At 35.0% G+C, this 23,802-nt stretch overlaps 1 non-coding gene across 1 annotated transcript; it reads left to right on the top strand.

Moving 5' to 3' along the window:
• Positions 1 to 712: 712 nt before the first annotated feature.
• Trnan-guu (transfer RNA asparagine (anticodon GUU)) lies at positions 713 to 786 on the top strand. The gene has a single exon. It is a non-coding gene; the product is annotated as a tRNA-Asn (tRNA).
• Positions 787 to 23,802: the final 23,016 nt, after the last annotated feature.

Below are 23,802 nucleotides of genomic sequence, written 5' to 3'. Positions count from 1 at the left end.
CCACGGAACGATATCGTAATCCTGGTAAATTTCATCCTCTGGTAAATGTGTTTTCCGCTAGTGGGATTGTTTTTTCTAATCTTTGATATTTAACAGTTAGGATAGTCCTTACGAGATTGGATCTTATGGATGTCGGTTGCAACACCAGCTTCCTATGCTATCAGCGGAAAGAATATTGTTTCGTAAGTACAGATATCGCATCCGCTACGGCATATTATTTCCGCTAATTTCGCATAATTTGCGTTTTCGTTTCTCTTTTTCCATCCAATTGTTCATCACAATCGAATCTCTTTGAATGGTTTCTGAAATTTCTCGACGAGAAACGTCGTTTCCTTCGAGCTATCAATCTACGCGTTGATTTAATAATTATAAAAATCAGATTTTCCCATCAGGTTTCTCGCACCATCGATCCAATTTACCGTACACCGTCTATGCACGTTTCATAGGCGTATTACGGCATCTAAAATTGTTCCAATTTAGCAGCTACTTTGCTACTGCAAAACAAACGAGAATTTCCTGAATATAACTGAAAAGTATACTTACGCGTATAATAGATAAACATAAGAAGATTCATACGCATATAATATTGTAGCAAATGTTACGAAATAAACTAAATATTTGACGGTTACACATATTCGTTACCAAACATATCGATAAAACGGTATATAAAATTGTATGAACATGTTCTTTACGAAATACATTTCTCACAACAGCCTCCGTGGCGCAATCGGCTAGCGCGTTCGGCTGTTAACCGAAAGGTTGGTGGTTCGAGCCCACCCGGGGGCGGTTTATTTTGTTTTCTCAATTATTTATACATACAACAATTTCATAAACATAAGAACAATCCTCTTCATTTGTTTATTTATGAATTTAATAAAAACATTTTTGTATAAATAGACTAATATCGATGATATCTGGAGATTTAATGTACGACATTCGTCGTTCCTGACAATATGTTTGAAATTTTTAGATCGTCTTCGATGGCCATAGGTGTCGCGAATTTAATTAGTCAGAACACTAATTTATTAATTCCTTTAGCTCCAATGTTGCACTGATTCCACGTTTATGTTAAAAGTTAAACTCTGTCTTCAATTAATGTGTGTTTAGAGAGAGGTTTTTATTTCAATTGCAATGAAATATATTTCTACGTTTCAGATCGGGGGTTTAGATCAATTAATTAATCAAATAAATAAATAAATTAAATTTATTAATTTAATTTGAAGTTTGAACCTTACCGAATATCTTTGATAGACAAAAGAGCGATATTATAAATGTTACGACAAAATAAGAGACGAAATGAAAGAGATAAGCGTGTAGAATGTAAAGTTATAAATAAATAAAAGATAATTGTGTTCGATGTGGAATAAAATAAAAACGGAAGATTATATACAAAAGAATTTCGTGATTTCCGTCACAAAATTGCAAGGATGGCAATATATTTCTTTTCATAAAAAAAAACAGCTCTCGATATACGTTTACTATATCACAAACTCTTATCACATACATTTCCTTTTTATCAATTTACATAGCTGAGAACAAAGCTTTGGGGAAAAATCAAACGCAACGTTCTCTCTCAGCCTATGTATCTGACCTTATAATAAAATGTTTACTAAAAACATCTCGTTTCTCTCTGCCGAATAATTTTTATACGAACGTCGCGCGTAAGAACACGGCGAGCGTTTGAATTCCTGGGAAACGCAAGACGTTCGTTCAAAAAAAATCTGGAGTTTATTTTTTCTTCCGAAAGCAGGATCAGATGGACGTAAATTTCCTTTTCCAGGAATGTGAAGTGTAAAAACTCGCTTAGAACAACGACAAGTCGTTTTACGCTGTCACGTCTCATGCAAGGATACGTTGGACAATGCAGCCGGCATAATAGAGTGGCACTGCCTTTGCTTTTTTTCCCTCGGGGCGAGGAGAATTTCGCGAGAAATCGTTGGTGTCCGTCGAAAATCGTGCATGTCCTAGCAAAATGGTGGTAGAGTAAGGACGATTTCCGGGCAAACTGCAAGCCATAAAACCGATGCGAAGCGCCGAAGCATGCCAGCCTGTGAGGTCGAAGAGGCCGCGCATATGCAAACAGAAGATGTACGTGCTCGGATTTGCGTATACGCTCCGTTTGTTTGTCCTACAACCTTGGCATTGGTGAATGCACCAAGAAGAACAAGCAAAATTACGGATAAAATATTCTAACCTGAAGCTTGTGCTCCGATGTGTTGCAATTTCCTTTTTCAAAGAAAACACGAAAGCTTGGAAAGTGTTGCTACTTTTTGCTATTCTTTCGCGAATAAATTGATCGCACAGGCGAATAAAGAAAAATGAAGAGAATTCGATAACATTGGCATTTCTTACACATCGTCGTTGGTATTTTGGATGACTAAAAAATTGTGAAATTGTAAGTCGGTACTAACAACGCAGGAATCTCAGTTTTTCTTTTGCTGGCTTTCTACTTTCTATGCAATTTTTAAGTACGAGATTGTAATTTTAATTCTGAGAAATGCAATTGTCACCTGGTAAGACAATCGACGTAAAATAGTATTTAACGTGAAGCAATGGTTGAGAAATGGTACGTAGTTTGATATAAATTTCTCAATTTTCATGCTGCAGAAATTTACACTTCAAACGCATTCGAAACGCAAATATAGTAGTTACTTTAGTCGTTTTTACCTTTTATTAACAAACAGAAATTGTTGACTAGATGAATAATAACAACGCAACACATTACAAAATAAACACAGCTTCCGATCAATATTTCGAATTTCCTGGAAATTTCTACAATACAAAAATAGTGTTTCCTTTTTTTTTTCTTTTTTTCGTGATACGAAAACACGACATTGGTTTAATAATAAAATGAAATTTCGAGAAAATATAGAACGACGCAAACACGCGCAATAAAAAGTGTGCGAGTTTATTGAAAACGTGAATGTTATGTATCTTGCAAAATTACGCAGAAAAAAATATATTCCAAGAAATTAACCGCGTTGAATTAGAGATATTTCATCGAGCGCAATAAGACATTAGTTTTTAATTGATCCAATAAATGTGGATACGTTGTTGATCCCGCACGATAATGTATTAACACATTCCTGCTCACGTAACAACCTACGATCAATTCACTAATCATTAACTAGTGAGAATTTATGCAATATTTATCTGTGTACCTAGAGAAAACATTTAAACGCCACGTAATACATATTTAACAGTAAAATGTTAATATTAAACGTTTAACATACACGGTGATTTGTTGTAGTATCGTTCCGAAGTATTAGGGTTTCTATTACATTCGTACATTTTCGAACGAAAATGATCGAATGTGACGCGGAGAAGTGAGCTTGCGGTATCGAACTATAACGAAAAATAAAAGTTAATTTTACATCGAAAGGGCTGATTTTACGGCCTATGTGTATTACACGTATTTTATTTCTTTCGGTAAGGACCACCCTGTATGAAAGATTGAAGAGTGCAGCAAGAGTTAGCTATGTATACTGTTCGATGTACTACCAATCTTGGAGTAACAGCAGCGCTAAATGCTCCCATCGGGAAAATCGAGTTATTTCGCAATTTCAGAAAAGCGAAGAATTTTTTCCACGCAACGCACGATCACGGGATTTGAATAAATAAGCGTCCGTTCGTAGAAATACGTTTGGCGCCGAGTTGTTACATAATTCAACGTCGCTTCGAGACTAATGATAAAAGCAATTAATGCCAAGTGTCGTAAGACGGCGCCGCCCGATAAACTTTCCAGCGCTCGTATCAAAGATTGAATCCCTGGTTAAAGAACAGCCAGAGAATTGTAGCTGCTCTCAGCGAACGATGGATAACTGCGCGAGGCACCTGTTCGCGTATACCACGATTTCGCGTTTCAGTCCATTAGCTTCTGAAAAATCCTCCGCGCCAGAAATACTACAGCGATGGCGTATATGATTCGATAAAACTGCTTTTCTCATACTCATCCATTTAGCCACGAGCACTTACAGGAGCTCGTTAAACTGGCAACGAAAGAAGCAACCGTCTCGCCATCCTTTTTGCGCCATAGGAAAATATACAATTGGAATACGCCAAGTCTGTTAATTTAATATGTGCGGCTGGTTTGGCCCTGTGCCTAATGCGTCAACAAGTGCAATTGGTATACCGGTTAAGATGAATCTTGTACGAAGAGACGTCGTAAATCGTAACGCACACAAGATGCGAAAGAATATAGCAAAATAAACTTTCGATTCTAGTAAACATCGTAGCAACATGAGAATATGGGCAGATTCGTCTCGTGAATGAAGTATAAAATATCGTATGATCGTATGTCCTAGTTTAGTTTCCTAGTGTCGAAGTGGTCACCGCTTCTAGGAAAACTCTACCTCTGGTCTTTTTAGTTTTCTCAAGCACTGAAATCATCGACAGCGTATTAACCCTTTGAGTGCTGAATACTCGCGGCCTATGCCGTCTGTACGGACGGCGCGCGTCTAGCGCTGACGTTTCGCTGTGGACGGAATACTTTTTCGTTAGACTGAACTCTGTTGATTGACTATTCAAAGCGCAAATCGTAATAAGTTATAGTAATTCTTTTGCACGAGATTAAATGATTCAAGAGCGTTATTTTTTAGTTATTTTTAATTGTTTATTATAAACATTGAAATTTACAGTTAACTAGAATTTGGGTAATAAATTAGAAAACTAAATTTAGTAAATATTAACACAAGTTAATAATTTAGTTGTGTGTGAAAAATTCGGTGCTTGAGAAAACTAAAAAAACCAGATGTAGAGTTTTCTTACAAGTGGTGACCACTTCGACAATAACGAGCCACTATTGGCATTTGTTTACTGCCGTAAGGAATGCATTTATATTTATTTCACACAAACGTAATAGTATTACTTCTGCGTAGGTGTTCGGAAAAATTGAAAAACCCATACATGCGTCCTTAGTCCATGCCGGGCACTTACAGAAAACGCATATATATGTCCTCAGTCCACACCGATAGCTTTCGCCAGACACTTATATGCGCCCACAGCACTCAAAGGGTTAACAATAGACTGGGACGAAGGTAGACCATAGGCAGGCGACGATGGCTTCGGGATTTTCAGTTATAGGGCAACACTGCTAGCGTGCGGATCTGGACCAGCTCAAATTATATTCCTCACAACCGATTAGTCATCCAACTACTAAACACGGCGGACCAGATCCGCAGACTAAAAAGAAAATACCCTCTAGATTAAATCCTTAGATTCTACTAGAACCAACAATATAAAACTAGTATAAGCTATGTCATTGTATCACGCCAAATGAAGTTACTGAAAATTCTCAACGAGAATTGATTGTAAATATTCTAATAAATAAAAAAAAAATTATATTCCTATTTGTACTTACACTTCTGTATTAAAATATATTTTCTACTTTACGATTTATCCACGCGTTCCTCTGTTCATACATCTGATAACCTCAACACGTAGTTCTGGATGATTAAAGATCATGTTGAAAGAGTCTGCTTCGTGTCTTGACACATGACACTGAATGCTCTAGCATTGATTGCATGGTAAAAGAAAATAATAGATGCTAAAACACTTACCCATGGGCTTTAAAATTAATTGTTCTAGATCCTAATCTCTCTGCTGTAATTAGTATCTCTAATACCACTGTCAGATTTGTTAGTACCAGTAGTCTTGAGTCCTGACACTGTCTAAGCCTTAGGAATATCGATCGACGTGAATCAGGTAGAATTTTAGACAATCAGAATCTCATCCTCGCCAGTTGACTACCGTTTTATAAAAGTGGAAAAGTAAAAACTGTTAGTAAACTTTACAAATAATCGAAAGATGCTTCAGCTGTATATGCGGGCAACGCTAAGACGTGCAGTAACGCGGTCGAGGCATAAGACACACACTGTGACCATTTTCTTCGATGATTCATAACACGAGAGCCAAGTTATGTGGGTCATACGTTCGTACGATGTATTTTTGCTTATTTTAATTTGTAGATTCATCTCCTTAAGTATGGTCGTGTGTTCACGAATCATGCTGCATAGTATGAGCTGTGTCGTGCGAAGAGCGGCGCATAATGCGTGAAAAGCTATTCCGTAGGTTCCCTTCGTTTCACTGAAATTAAAAGTTGTTTTCATCCTTCTGCTTGATTGTAAACTTGCAAAACTAATTTTTTACGAGAGTTCGCACAACTTTGAGTCAAAGTTTTTACTATTTCACGTTTCATCGGCTCCTCGTGTTTCTTTGTTACGTGCTCTCATTATTTCTTCACAGGTGTTCGGTAAAGTTCAGTAATTAATGGAAAATAATGAAAAGCAGGTTGTAAACGTTAGCGAAATTACTTAGGCGATACTGGCAATAATACGGAACTTTAAACGATTTTCGCACGATTTACAGCGAACGTTCATCGAAATTTATCGAAGATGCACGCATGATTAAGATTCGCCAACGTGAATAATATTATCGAAATTACGCGCGTGAGAAGAAATCGCGACAGCAAGATATAAAAGTGAATCGTTCGGGTAATTGTGATTAAATATACGTTATATCCCATTCGAATGAATACAAACGGAAATCTGTTTTATACAGAGAGAACGCGTCTTTCTCCATATCGCTGTTTAAAATGAATTCAATTCGAATCGCGTTTTCAGAGATTAATACAACTTTTAAGCAAATTAGTTTCCACGCTATCTCGCTTACCAATATCCAGCATTACGCGTGTTTGATAATCATTGGGCATTCTAGCGGAAGATATCTCATACGAAGTAGCAGGAATGTTTAAATGACAGGCTTATAAATGCGAACTCCAATGTACCACCTAGCCGCTGCAATGAAACGGCGTAGTTTAGAAAATTATGAGGCGTTGCGAAACCTTTGATCTGCGCAAATACGCGCACGCTACACGGAATTATAATCAAGTGACGAAATTTCGAGAATTCGGATACGCACTGAGCATCGCTGCTATTTTAACGAGGCAAAAACCACCCTGTGAAACTGAATTTTCCACTATTTTTCCGATAGATTTCTTGTAACCAGAGCAAACATTGATTACGATAGTTTTTATCAGACGATCGATGATTGCGATAGAACGAGAGACGAAAGAGTCGGTTTATTTTAGAGACAAAAAGGGAAATATCTTCTATATTCGTCTTATTAAATATTACTCTAATTTTAATTGTTAAAAAAGACTATTAAACATTTTTTTTAATTTATTAAATATATCGAAATATACGCGAGTGTATAACTCGGCGATAAGTATACATAGAAACTGGTTAACAGCATATAAATGTTAAATGTCACGTCGTATAAATGTCAAAAGAGTATCTTACAGAGATTTTGAAAAACGGCAAAAAATGTTAACTTAATATTAACCATGCTCGATAGATTGCGGATATTTTATTAAACATTAATTTTAATAAACGTTAATTAGCAATAGACGCTGTATGAATATTTTTGACAAGATACGACCATTGTATGAACTTTATCGCGTTACAAGTTATCAAATAATTTCATTTTATTTAATATCTTTTTATATACGTTCTATGTAAACTCTGTTCAGTTTGCTATAATAAATGCAGTGGTATGGAAATATCTTTTCCAACTTTATGTTTCTTTTTATATTTCAATATACGTATTCAAGAGTATAGAAGATATCTCTCTCTCTATTTTTGCAGTTCAATTGTACGAACACTTTGTGTTCTCTTGCCGTAAGTGTAACAAAACTCACCGATTCAAACGAGTAAAGAATAGGCATGAGATACTCGAAAACTCGAAACCCCTCGGAACATGAAACGTTTCGAGATCTCGAGACTCGGGTAAATGATATTTCATACGAACGGAAAATACTCGGGTGATATGATTTATTTAACGTAAGAAAATCTGTTGCCTTATGAGCAAGTTATTCTCACGAGGCCTAGAATATATTTAAACCGACGGGCTCCTGTCTGAACAAAAAATGAGCAAAATAAATGCAATCATAATTTTCTTAATTGTTGTAACATTTCCGTAACACAAAGTTAGAGATCTGCTCTTCCAAATGAAACTCAGACACGTGCAAATCATAAGAAGCACCGTGAAAATCTTCTTTATTCTCTCAGGGATATTAATTCGTACCACCAATCACGATATCGTAAGCTACCAGCGACTTTTACTTCTCACATACACCGTATCATATTAATTTAGTTTAATTGTACTGTATCGTACCGTAATTGCGCTATAATTGTACTGTACATGATGCATGTTCAACGCGTACAGATACCAGAACTGTATAAATCTCATCAGACGATCACAATCGTTTATATGGAGAAAAATAATAAATAAAAGATTTCTTAATTTTACAAACGAAATTTATTAAGATTGAAATCCCTACGAAATGGATACTTACGAAAAAAAAAAAAAAAGAAAGAAAATAAGCACTTCGAATCTCGACAGATTCCAGATCGCACAAGGTTCTTGATCCGAGATCGGCGAATCGAAAAATCGGGTTTCTCGACGCATCTCTCGGTAAAAAATAATACCTCTGCTTATATGTAGAGGAAAATATTAGAGTCGAGCAAGATCTGTAGCGGACCTTGGAACGTAAAAAGCGAACAGCAGAAATAACAATCACGTGCAGTGGCCGGAAGACAAAAAAAGCTGATATTCTTCGATTTTAACCGGGCGAAAGCAGCGATCGGGTTATACAGCGCGACCCGTCGTCCGTGAAATCGAGTATTCCGAATTTTCCAGGCGAAGTCAACTACCTACGAACATCTATGCTGCGACATCGGACATTACGTGCAGGTGCTTCCTCGAGTAGCTGACTAAGCACTTCGTAACGGCCGATGGTCATTCGTTTTCGACGCTATCGAGCTTATGTGAACGATCCTTCTCGTGTCAAGTGGTCATCTGCCGAGAGTTAGGTATTTTAAGAGAAGATAAGCTTAACTGCCGGAGAAAGCAAGTAGCACATCCGCCAAGGACAGCATGATCATTCCCTATATTCGTTAAATATATATCGCTATCAACGTAACGTGAAAGTTATGTCCAGTTAAAACTAGCAAGACCAATCTATGTTTGTATAATCCGAAAAAGATGATGACGAAAAGAGAAAGAGAGGAGCAGAAGGGTGAAAGCACGAAAATACCAATCGCGAAAGTTAAGATGTCGTTGATCCGTGTGCTTGTACAGGTATTCGGGTCGATCTTAATCCTTTAATTACAACTACGTATAGAAATATTTAATTAATTCTAGCAACGTACAGAAGCACACTACATACATACATACGTATACGATTAAACAGGATTAAAAGCTAAGCTCACACACATGCAAATCCACGGATCTGCATGGAAGAAACAAAAGTATTAGGTGGATGTGAAGTTCTGTCGGTTTTACGTGATAAAATATTACTAGTATTCTTTTGTACGTCTACGTGTTGTATATTTCATTCTAGCACGCTTTCTCGTTTATTTCTCAACTTGTTAAAGATTAACACTAACTGTGAGGAATTTTTGTTTATCAAAGTGTACGACGCGTCTCATCCTCAAATGTTTGGTCATTTAATTGCGATTGGTCCTTAAGCGAACATCCGCACAGTGAAAATAAATAACAATCGTTGGCATGTCTCTTCACTGACAGCTTCATTATCATACATTTGGCGAATATTTTTCTAGGCTTGTACCACAGTGTTATTTTTCTTAATGTCGTGCAATGACGCGTATCACCTTTAATCGCGTACATCTCCTCATTTTGGATGCTGGCATAAAATAAACAGGAAAATCATAATTTATGCGTTGTCCAAGAAGATTGTCCGTGGTTGTTATGTAAGAATTTTATAGAAGATTTTTATTTATTTAAAAAAGACAGCTACTATCGATAGCTGAAGCAGGAGTCGACAAATATTTTACACCTACGTAAGTATTTAAATATTTACCATAGAAAATATATTCTATGCGTTATATAAAACAGTTTGAAATTTCATTTGCATCGTAATGAGACACGACTGTCTTAATTATTATATTGACAGATTTCGATATGGAAATGTATACAGAAGCTACAAAATATTTATTAATCATCTTAAACGCATACTAGGTGTTATGGCCTCATTGAATATTAAAGCTTATTAAAACAATGGATGATCGAGCTGCTCAGAAGTCGAATTAATTAACTGCATAAATTGATAAGTAACAATTGCAATTATTTCAAGCATTTCCTTCAACCTTACGTTATATCATTTTCTCGCGACGAACCAACTTTTCTTTCATTTAAACGGTTCGATGCTGATTATGAATCATTTAGGTATTCGGATAACGAAACTCACAAACTTGACAAAGCGCGAGTTAGTCGAATTGACTTCTCAGAGGATCGTTCGGCTGCCCAAGTACTTGGTCCGACCTCGGTGAAGTATACCGTTGCGCCAAATATCTTGCTAATTTGATGTACATTATGAAACTCAAAGTTGGCGAATATAAAAATGATAATCGGTTTGGTTACGCCAATGAATTTTCAAAACATTTCGCACAACACACGTAACATATTCATGAAACGCTTCTACAGGTGTTCGAGCAGTTTCCTCAGCTACCGTAAATATTCGGCGATTTGATAAATTCCACGCTTTGTCCGATCGACGAGATCGCTGGAATAAAGAAGAGGCCTGTTGTTTTGATCACGAAGGGGAATATCGTCGAAAAAACATCTCGAGAAAGCAGCTTCGCCATCAATATGTGCAAGTCGTTTTTACGAGTTGCAAGTGCACGCATATAGACGCAGGATGCGCGTGCGGAGCGCAGGTTGCACACATGCATATTGGAAGGCTGGCTGCGATGCGGACGTGCTGGCATTTGGCATTGCGCCGCATATTATCCAAGGATGCACGAAATGCCTTGCCATTTGCACACGAGACACGCTCGTTCGACGTTGTCGCTGTTGTTGCGTTGCCGTTGCTGCTGTTTCACGTCGTCCCAGCCTCATTCCTACATGTTCAAGCCCTGTGACAGGGCGCGCTCGAACTCCCTTGTCTCGCCAGATGAGACAAATGCGTCCTTTGAATAACGCAAAACAACTTTGAAGAGTATCTCTTAAAAATTCTCTACACTTGCAGATGCCTTTGCCTGTTAAGATATGAACCGTTACGCGGGCCAAAGGTCGGCTCATTCGTGTCAAAACGTCGCCATAACTTACAACCCTTAGGTGTTGACCGGCCGCGCGTATCGTCTGAACCAGGAAGAACTGGAATTTTATTTTTCCCTCTTGACGAAATTTCTATCTGCCCAACAACATCACCTTTTTTCCTCGCCATATCCATTTCAAATCGGCCAGTAGAAGTAGCTTTCAACCATTCGCGAAAAAACCATTTGCACGGACAGATGGATCAAAGAAAATCATCGAGCGTCTCTCAATTCCTCTTCTAAATAATCGCACAAAGAGAATTCGCGTGCGAAATACGGATGAGATTTTGACATCGAACCCAGCGGATTATTCTTATAGCTTTCTTGTATATTAGTTATACTCTGTGAGATGGATTACTTACTCGGTTAAAGGAATTGTGGCATTCGAAATACATATGCAAAGATACATAATGGGTTTCGAGTAATTTAAATTGTATGTACACAAACAATAATAATATTTGTTTTATTCTTATTCGTCTTCGATTATGTACATACTTGATCCTTAACCCAATTAAATTTTCTATATCGCTTCCTCCACCATCACGACTTAATTCCTATTTAACACTAGAACTACCACACCAGTCACATTGACTGGTCTTACAATTTTATTTAAAAATTTCTACTTTACGTTATATTTTTTCCGCAATGATGTAATGACTTTCGCAACGATGACTAAAAGAATAATATAATGAATTTTATCTTGTTTCTTATGTATTCAAACTGAAAATAATTTTGCATCAAGGCTACCTATACCAATACCAGTCAAAATGATCGGTGCTTGTCAAAGCGTAAAAGGGTCCTGCAATCTGTTTATCGAACCCCAATTAACCAGTTTCCTCGTTTTGTACGACTTGCCACGCGTTTTTTAAATTTTTACCGCGTATCATTCGATATGACGATATCAGTTATCAGGAAAATTCCGGATCGACCGCTAGATGCTAACGCTAGAAATGCCACACCAGTCAAAACGTCTGGTTCTACAATTTTATAAATGTGTCAATCCTCGTTTAGGGATCATGGTCATAGATGGATTAATAATACCAAAAATGTACTATATAACATGGAATTTCTGCAGGAAAGTAATAAATCAATAAATATAAAAATATTCTATTATTACGTATTTTTTAAGGACCAGTCATTTTCACTGGTTTTTGGTAGAAATAGCTTCGTGTTAACAAATGTATCATAAGAGAAGATTTTTACTAGTTTTATTTTATACATCGATTTTAGGATTAATTATATTTTTCACTCTAAGTGATATAACATCATGAACTTACAGTAAACTAACAAAATAATTTACTACATAAAGCAATAAATATAAATGTGTATGTAACGTCATTTCAAAAGCGATACTCTTCCAAACAAAATTTAGGGATATCGATTATTAAATGGGACGAATGCCGAGAACTTTCTAAATCTAATTTCTCTATGAATATTCATTTTATTCAAATATTTAATCCGCAAACATCATAATAGCGCGTATAAAATTTATTTTATGTTAAACGTTTTCTTCTGAAAGATAATTTCATAGATAGGCATGTACAGTTATCGGCATGATACTTGGAAAACATCAACGAATTCTCCTCAAGTTTATCCTCCTACAAAATACTTTAGAAACAGAAATTTAGTAAACCGTTAAATATCTCCCGAATACGAACGTATAATAATATTTCCGATGATAATATTTCCCCTGGTGATTACAGCGATTAGAAATCAGTGGCTGTTTTCATAGGAGATGCTTTTACGCGTTCAATGCATCCGTTCAAATATTGTTTGTTGATTCTATCGATCGTTCCACTGGAGGAATTTGAACACAATAGATAGTAGATTCTGCTTAGAGCACCATTAACCTGCTCCTCTTGTTAATTATTGCCAAGACATCGTGGACTTAATCGCGTTGTAAATTGGTGCAAATCCATGCCTACAGTTAACCCAAGGTACAAGTAATCGCTTTCGAATCGATCAATCATTCACTAACGTAGCAACGAATACCTGCTATACGTGTTTAAGCAGCAACACATGCACACGTTGGATTGAGGAACCGTTAGAACGTTATCGACGTAAAAGTTGATTTTCACATAATTAACAAACGAGCTAATTGCCGTAAAATATCATCGACGTCGTTTTATATAAAGTATAATAATCGACGTGTCGTGAAAGATTTAAATTATTTTTTCCTATAACGCACGTAAATCGTATTCGGTTTCGCGTAATTACGATCTGCAAGGTAAATTTGTGCGATATTAAAAATGCGAATGAAAGCACAAAGGAAGCCGATAACAGAAATTGAACCGTTGTTGATCAATCGTTTCATTCGTCGGAACAATATATCGTAAATGAAATTTTTATTAAAATAATTATACGACAGAGGAATAAACCTTAATTAAAAATATCCTGTCAAGGAGATCGGGCGTAAATTAACGATTAATAGAATCGATATAAGGTTGAAATTAGTGAAGGGAATAGAGGAATAATCAGATAACTCGAAGTTTCCAAAAGAACTAACAGTAGCAGAAATAATGTAATTAACAACGTGATTGTTTGTCCATTTCTTTTCGAATCGCACATAACTGTGAAAATTGCTTACTCACCATCGATCTCTCTTCGAGAACGAATACAGTCATTAGTAATCCTGTTCTAAAAAGCTTACCTGAAACAAAATAGAAAGAATAAGCTCATTAATATCAGCATCTGCGAACATTTGTATGTGATTAGTATCATTCATACGCATAAACTTTTAAGCAGGTCGAGTATCTCCGAGTAACTTTAAAAATAATTATCCTCTTACGATTATTTGCTACAGAATCTATCATTCTCTAGCTATTTATCATCTGGCAAGACATAATTTACTACGATTAGATTTGATTTCCTTTTACGGAGAATATACATATTCTATTAACGAGAAGAAAATAGAATTTCTACGCAAATGGCAAGATACTATTGGCAGAAAATTTCTGATAGATATTTCAGTACCATATAGTTTACATAATATTTATAACAGAAATGGAAAAACAAGTTTCTACTATGAAAATAATTTCTAATATAAACTTTCGCTTTTCTACGATACATAAGAAGAGATACGTTGCCTATGATTGTACAGAGTTGAAAAATATTTGAACAAAGTATTAAAATTTTAATGAAGTTAGAGGAAGAAAAATACCTTATCTTCGTTTAAAATTCAGAAATTCAAACAAAGTTATTGCTTCTTATAATTAGTAACATGGTATTATGCGTTTTCGAAAATTACAGATAATAATTGGAAAGGTAACTGATACTGTGTGTTTTGTCTTAACAAATATTTATTTAAAATTTTGATAAATACGAGAAAAATGTCACGCGAGTGTGATATTAATTTTACAGACTGCGAATCTATTAATAGATCGATTGCCATACAATTTTAGAAATCAGAATTATAACTGTAGAAATCACGAGTGACGCAGCACGAGCGATCTTTTTTCTAGAAAAAAGTAGGTGAGTCTTTAATTTTATTCCGTCGGTACGTAAAATTACATTCAAATCATACGTCCCTCATTTCACCTATATTCCTGGAAAGATATTACACAATGGATGGCACGTGAACGTTCCGCCGAGAAAACCAGGCTATGCACACGAAATAACATGAAAAATTTCCATTTAATTTCCATTTATTAATATGAATGTGAACGAACGTAATGTTCAACCGGTAGCGACAGTCTAATAGATGAATTAACGATGGGTTCGAACAAATGCATCATCTGCATGTTGATTGGGGTCAAACACCTGCGACTGATCTCCTTGGCAAAGTACACCATTTCATTTGTAATTCGCCGCGATATCGTGATACCGGAATCATCAACAACTGGAAATTATCCACGACCTGACATGTAAGCAAGTCATCTCTTGATCAATCTTCCTGTTGATATTAAACTTTTACGATCATCTATTATATTTATTTTTATATACATAATATAATAAGATGAAGATAATTGTATATATATAATAAATATATATATTATATATATATTAATTTGATATATACGTGTATATTAAATTATATTGTTAATATAATGTATTTAGTATAATATATATAATATATTGATATAACATATATTTATATAATAAAGCGATATCGCGATACCGGAATCATCAACAACTGGAAATTATCCACGACCTGACATGTAAGCAAGTCATCTCTTGATCAATCTTCCTGTTGATATTAAACTTTTACGATCATCTATTATATTTATTTTTATATACATAATATAATAAGATGAAGATAATTGTATATATATAATAAATATATATATATTATATATATATATTAATTTGATATATATACGTGTATATTAAATTATATTGTTAATATAATGTATTTAGTATAATATATATAATATATTGATATAACATATATTTATATAATAAAGCGATATCGCGATACCGGAATCATCAACAACTGGAAATTATCCACGACCTGACATGTAAGCAAGTCATCTCTTGATCAATCTTCCTGTTGATATTAAACTTTTACGATCATCTATTATATTTATTTTTATATACATAATATAATAAGATGAATATAATTGTATATATATAATAAATATATATATTATATATATATTAATTTGATATATACGTGTATATTAAATTATATTGTTAATATAATGTATTTAGTATAATATATATAATATATTGATATAACATATATTTATATAATAAAGCGATATCGCGATACCGAAATCATCAACAATTGGAAATTATCCACGACCTGACATGTAAGCAAGTCATCTCTTGACCAATCCTTCTGTTGATATTAAACTTGTATATATATAATAATTGTATATACAATACTTACTAATTGTATATATATAATAGATATATGTATTATATACATTAATGTGATATGTACGTGTATATTAAATTATATTGTTAATATAATGTATTTAGTATAATATATTAATATAACATATATTTATATAATAAAGCGATATCGTAATACCGGAATCATCAACAACTGGAAATTATCCACGACCTGACATGTAAGCAAGTCATCTCTTGATCAATCCTTCTGTTGATATTAAACTTTTACAATTATCTATTGTATTTGTTTATATATATAATATAATAAGATGAAGATAATTGTATATATATAATAGATATATGTATTATATATATTAATTTGATATATACATGTATATTAAATTATAGTGTTAATATAGTGTATTTAGTATTATATATGTAATACATATTTATATAATAAAGCTACACAACCGTTCAAAAATATATGGACACATCTGTTTATTTCCGAAAAGGTATATCTTAACTACAAAATGACGAAATAAATCGCAATACAATGACTTTATTTTCTATTAGGTGATCCCATAAGTTCGTGCCGTTTTTCGAGCGGTTATATATGTTAAGATTGTTTACAAACCTTTCAGTTTCATGAAAAAATGTAATCCCCCTCTCGTTGTACAACTTCTTCCCATTTTTCATTATTCCGTCTCGATAAAAGTTCTCTTGTTTTTCTTTAAAATATGAAATGTATACACAAAGGTCGGCGCGAACTTATGGGATGACCTAATATCATCGTTATACTGCAGTTACGGTAGAATATTATAACGCAATTGTGTAAATTTTTAAAGTTCAATATACAATAATAAAATAGATATTTGTAACTGAACGTTATACAGATATTTTGTTGCTTCACGTGCTCTTTGTATTCAGATCTTTTAATTTCTGAATTACGAAACAGATAGAGAAAGTTCTTCTAGAATGATAGAAAGATTTCATACAGATAACGATACCGAAAAATGTTAATACGAGTAATTTAAATCGAATATATATATAATAAATAATTTATATTTATAGTCTGTTAATTGCATGAGAAGACTTCACCTAATTATTAATTCTTGATTAATTTATACACTTTGCACCGTCGATACAAATCGACTAAAATGTTTGCATACTTATAAGTTCATGAAATATGTATTCGTTTGTAACTGTTTATTACATTTTAATATTAAACAATATTAGTTTGTCTTCCGTTTTATCTCTTACAGAATTTTAATTTATTACAAATTTTATATTCATTTAGCCATTATGTGTATAATGGAGCTCGTTGGTGGACAAGCGACTCTTATGTAATATTTCTTTTGATTATCATAATGGACAGATATTTTTATATTTGTAAATTATGATCGTTTTACATTTGTACGTGGATTTAATTATTCAAATTTTCGGCTTCTTTTAAGACGGAATAATTCCCCGGCAGATGTACAGTTTCATTAGTCAGAAAAGCTAGGACCGTGAATCATCGCTCAAGACAGAAGTGTACGGTATCGAGTGCAAAGGGTCGTGCGAAACAGGTCTAAAAGAAATACAGTTCATTTATAGGCCGGTGAAGATGACGCTCCATCGCTTCTAATCCCTCATTTCATTGGTAACAACGTACCACGATCCCGAAATCCTGCTGGACATAACGGTACCGACCATTCAATCGATCGCAATAAAGCGTTAAAACGATTCTATGTTCTACCAGACGTGTACGTATTTCTACTCATTAAATAGATACGAATATCTAATGAGAGAGAAAGAGAGCCGTTGCGCTGCAGCACATCAGATGAAATACACGGTACCGATACGATGGAAATACCGTTGCCAGGAAACGTTCGGACGGTGGGAGACAGATCGTGAAAACATTAGAGAAATGTCACAATTACTACGTTAACGAGTGTTAAGAAATGTCTAGCAAATAGCAAAACGGTACACTGTAATAATGTTTACTCATTTTTCCTTGTCCAGTGGCTGTACCACGTACACAGATAATGTTTAGCGATAAATGTTAAATTTATCGATCGTGTTACGAGTAACGTACATTCTCGTACGAACTTATCGGGGGACGAATGGTTCGTATAATTTTCTTGGAATCCGTATGGTAGGAGCGCACTGATTCCCATGATTTTTCGTTTACGTCGAAAGAATTCACATAGAAATGAGCGGATTCGACTGGCAAGAGTTCACTTGATCCGACATTCCACTAAAATTTGTTCCAAATAAACGTAGTTTCTCGGTATTAGGATTTCTTTATCGGCTCGTTAAGTACCAAGCGACGAGATAGTAAAATTCACGTACACCGAAATTTATCAAAGAGACGCAAGCGAAACGAGCGAGGGATTAGCGACAAAGAAAGAAGTGCTATAATTCGAAAATAAAACAGTACATCGCTGTGCTATAAGACACTTCGATTTCTTCAAACTTCATAGGAGGAACTTAAGGAACTGGAGGAAAAGGTAGCGATGAAAAGAAGGCTGACTTAAATTCTCGGAATTCCTCTTCGCAATTGCAACACCAATTTGATAGAATTCGACAATGCGAACTGATCGAAAGGAAATTACAAACGAGATATCGCGTTGGTCCTTAACGCGTTAACAGGACGAATTAAAGAAACGTTAAGCGTTAAATCCGCGGAGAAAAGAGATTCTTATTGAATAACTTAAGAACCAAAGTACGATTCACTACCGTTGCGAGTGGCATTCGGAGATCTCTGGAGATCGCAGAATGTCCCAGAATGCATCATCATCTCTCAAACTCGCATCAGCACGGTACGTTTTGAAATTAATGCTCGGGCGTACTATCCCTTCTGCCACGTGATATGAAATTCCAGAGTCGAATAGATGCGTTTCCATCTGTAGAACCGCGTGTACGTCTACATGCGCTAGCTTTCGACTGTAATATCGTCTGAGTGAACCTAGCACGAGCATGAGATTCTTCCTGCTCGATATGTAGCATCGAATAGCACCAGGTATTCGTGGATCGCGGTCGCTACAATTTCTACCGTGGCCGGAGTATAATTAAGGATGACCAATCCGACATCAACGACACAACTCGACCAGGCGTCGCGACCTTCCTTTCCGCGAATCAACTCTTTTCCCTACTGTCACTTGCACAAGCCAGAAAGTTACATCGACCATGAATATCAATTTCCTCGGCAACAGTTGCGGAAGATTTCGAAGAAGAGCGGAGGCTTCGACCTGCTAAGTTAATTAGTTGGCGTGTACTTAATAGCTACGCGGTCCTTTGTCGGGAAACGATGGCTCGTCTATGGTATCTTATTAAACGTATATTTTGTGGGACAATGAAACGATACTCCGAATCAAGACACTTGATACATTTCCGAAATAATAAGTTTGCATTGTATAATGTTGCAGGTGAAAAAAGAAGGTAATATTTAACAGCCCAAGTATAACACAATGGCAGCAGAGCTATTCAGAAAGCGACAATAACGATGATATATTTGAAACAAAGCGGTTCACGTTATATTTGATAGCTGGAAATTTAAAGCACTCCGGAGGATGATACACAAAAGTTTCAATATTTATTTTCCCCCGTTGGACCGTCCTTTGCAAAAATGAAAACGCTACGAAAACTTGGTAGATTTGTCATGGGAATCCTGTTAACACATAGTGCTATGGATATCTATTGTCAGCTTATCATTATTATTAATCCATTTCTTACAGTTTTATCCTACTTTATTCGACTTGCTTTGGGACCCACTAAACTGTTAAGTTGTCCGAAAAATGTTTTTCTTTGCGACCAGGTTTTCAGAACAGAGATGGAAAGAAAAAAAACCATATAGTACATAAGTACCGCTCTACAGCGACTTAAATTTAAGTTACAACTGTAAACCTAAAAATTAAAAAAAAATAAAAAAAATGTAATATTGCATGGCTATGTTGCGTATCGATACTTTTGCCTGAATCACCTCACAACCGAATTCATCGTTTATAATGGAAAATACAAATATGTAATACACGAAAACTGGTAAAAATAAACAAAAAAAAAAAAAAAATACAAGTTTAGAAGAAAATTTAATTTCTTCCAGGCCTCGAAAGAAGAAGACTTTTGTTTGTAGTATCTTCAGCTTCGCTTCATACATACTATAATAATAGGAAATCACGTGAATTTTTATTTTAATATTATGAAAGATCCAAAAATGGAGTTGAGTTTATTCACGGTGCTGCATATTTCATACGACGCGTTGATTCCAAAAAAAGATAGCGCGTATCAGTTTGTCGTTTATCTCGTATATCTTAACAACATCCACGCGTCGTTATTCTAAATCCTGTGAGTGGCAGTATATGTTTATCCTGCACCAAAAGTTCTTCATGAACATTTATAAGGAAATTATGGATGCACAACATTTTTCGTTTTATATTATTTTATCGAATTACGTATGATCCATTTTCTTCTATCAAGAAGATCACAACGTTTGACAGATTAGGTTTCATGTTCGTATAACCAGACCCGCAGACTAAAAAGAAAATGTCCTTTAGACTAAATCCTTAGATCCTACTAGAACTAACAATATAAACTATTATAAACTATGTCATCGTATCACGCCAAATGAAGTTACTGGAAATTCTCAACGAGAATTGATTGTAAATATTCTAACAAATAAATAAAAGAAAAAAAACTTAATATATCCACTAGTTTCTTGGAAATATTGAAGAAACAAATCAGAAGATGTGTTTGTCCGTGATCATTCACAGCGCCGTGCCATCATTCAAATGCCAGCTAATTTTAAATGTATTGCTAGAATCACGAGTCTCTCTGTTAGCTTGGAACAATCCTCTCTATCGTGTCTATAGCTTGACACTCAAACGATCTGAGACTAATGAACTGAAGAAGTACGCGTCTATGAAAGTAAAATGTTTCTCAGCGGTATGTCGACCGCTACAGCAGTCGCTATAATTTATGACGTTTACGATTGGATGGAAGCACAGACGATAGTCAAATTCCCCTTACGATCCTCTCAAGAGCGGATTTATCGAACACTTCTCAAGGAAAGTGACACGAGTCACCACTTCAGTCAATTAGAAACAGTAAACCATTTAACCTAACTGCAGTCACGCAAGCAAGTTTTACGAAAGGACGATTTACAGAGCGTAGAGAAGCGAAGATTTGTTTTTTCAATAAATGAAAATTTCTTACACATACGGATAAATCTTTTGTACGATGTGAAACGTATCGTATAACGTTTTCTGATAAATTATACTGTGTGTCCATGTTACAGATTTTAGTCGATAGAGCACATGTTGGAAGGAACAAATAGAGTGAATCAAGGATACACCACAGCTACCTTCGTTACCACTTCACACCAAATAGACTCCACCGTCATTAATTTAACGTTGAAACATAACCAGCAGCCGCAATAGCGTTGGTTACGAGCGAACAATAAAATATACCTGGAGCATCGTAATATCATACAGTGTACGCAGAAGTACCGAGTCTAAATTATCGTTTAGAGAATATAGCTGCATATTTACTTTAGAATATTGAGCGTAGTATTATAGATTCTCAACACGTTGGTCGTCGCGTTACCCATATCTGTGTGACGGATATACTTCCGTGGGAACCGTCATCCAAGTATGGATGACGCTCTTCTTGTTCGAGTTGATTAAATATAGGATATACAACATAAAAATATTAAAAACGCATTATATCATACTTTTCATTAATTTATATTCTGGATAAAATATTATATTGTGCTATATCGCATGGTATTTGTTAAAACGTTCCAAATACAATTGGGGTGGTTTTGAACACTTCGAACAATAGTCGTAGACTTCGTCATCGCTGCTCTTCTCACTTTCAAATATATTTTCACGTTGTTTATTGAACATTTTGAGGATGAAAAATCACTGATGTACGTCTCACAAGTATGCTTCTCGACTAAATGAAAGAGATCCCTCGGAACACTTTGGAAAGCTCATCGCTTTCTTCATTTCAGAACTAAATAATCTTTTCTTTACAAAAATTACCAAAGTGCCTAGAAGGGAGGATGAAGTGGAGAGACAGAAGAATACTGGCAAGATTCAGATGTGGAAACGAGACCAAAGCAAGGGAATACTGGAAGCAAGAGGGAGAAAAAAGATGCAGACTACATAAAGGACTACCAAAGGACACAGGAAAAGTACTAAATGAGACGGGAGAAGGTTTAGCAGAACTGAATGCAATAATAGAGAAGAGAAGGGCAAACGACAGGAAGGCTGCACAACAAGGAGACAAAAACCCAAAGTTGCAATAGTTTTTAGTCATTAGTGGTTAATTTGTGGTTCCTAGTTTTAGTTTTTAGAGAATAGAATAACTAAGGCAGTGCAATAGAATAGAGTGGAAAAGAGGGGAGGTAGATATATAAGAAAAGAATTAGACACAAGAGATGTGAAACCGAGAGTTCGTCCAAAGCCGAGAGGCACGGACTAAGCAACAATAAATAAATAAATAAATAAAAGCTTTTTTTTACAATGAATCGAAGGCGATAAACAAGGAATCCCCACTTGTCGCTCTATTTACGTTCTGCGTACCAGCGATCGGATTTAGGCCCCGCAGGAAACTTAGCCGACTCAACGTGTTAAATTAAGCTTTCTCTAAATTTCCTTTCCATATTATGCGTTTATGAGAATTTTAACCCTTTGAGTACTATACGCGCCTGGCGAAAGCTATCGGTGTGGACTAAGGACGCATGTATGGGTTTGTCAATTTTTCCGAACACCTATGCAGAAGTAATACTATTACGTTCGTGTGAGATAAATATAAATGCATTCCTTAGTAACGGCAGTAAACAAATGCCAATAATGCCTCGTTATAACAGTTGTCTACCTGTTTCGCGGACAGTCGCATCTAATTATCAGGAAGGAAATGTGTTGTTTGTGTGAAAAATAAGAGAATGCAGAAAATGCGATGTCGGATTATGTATCGATAATTGTTTTGAAATTTTTCGCACACAACTGAATTATTAACTTGTGTTATATTTACTAAATTTAGTTTCTTAGTTTATTGTTTTCTAGTTTATTGTAAATTTCAATTTTTATAATACATAATTAATACTAAAACATAACGCTCTTGAATCATTTAATCTCGTGCAAAAGAATTACTATAACTTATTACGATTTGCGCTTTGAATAGTCAATCAACAGAGTTCAGTCTAACGAAAAAGTATTCCGTCCACAGCGATCGTCAGCGCTAGCTGCGCGCCGTCCGTACGGACCGCATAGGCCGCGAGTATTCAGCACTCAAAGGGTTAAAGACGAAGAAATGTATACACTGTACTTGATACGCGAAAATATAGAAAATATTGGAAATATCTGTTGTAGTATTTAATAGGTAAAACCCAGCATTGCGTAGATGCAATTTTTAAAAAGGTACATTAAAGCTTTTTACATTTCAATCTCGATCTTATCTTGGCAAACAGAAGGTAGGTTTGTTTATATGAAATTGTAGCGAGAAATCATCATCAATAGGATTCTTTTCACATTTTGTTCAAGCTGAAGACACGTTTCTTTGATGTTAGAAAAATGTAAAAGGGTTAGAAAGAACCTAAAGAATGGAGCCGTTATTTCCACAGAAATATGAATTTGCATGAAAATCCACGATTTAAATAGATTAATTTAAATTCGCTATCAAGATATTTTACTTACTTTCCATGTGAGATATGAAAATAAAAATGCACATCTCATTCTCATTCAGAAAATGTAACGAACAGTAATTTACTCTGATACGTATAAGAACATAAATATTTTACATATAATCGAATAATTGGAGCATCATTAAGTGATTTATACTTGCAATTGAGCCTTCAATTAATGCAGAAATACAGAAAAATTCACGATCAATTATTTTGAAATTCAGAGGTTCTCCTGTAAGGAGATTG

Source organism: Bombus affinis, chromosome 2 (genome assembly GCF_024516045.1).
Source record: "Bombus affinis isolate iyBomAffi1 chromosome 2, iyBomAffi1.2, whole genome shotgun sequence".
NCBI lineage: Eukaryota > Metazoa > Arthropoda > Insecta > Hymenoptera > Apidae > Bombus > Bombus affinis.
Note: the sequence above shows the minus strand (reverse complement) of the source record. Positions and strands in the feature narration are given on the sequence as shown.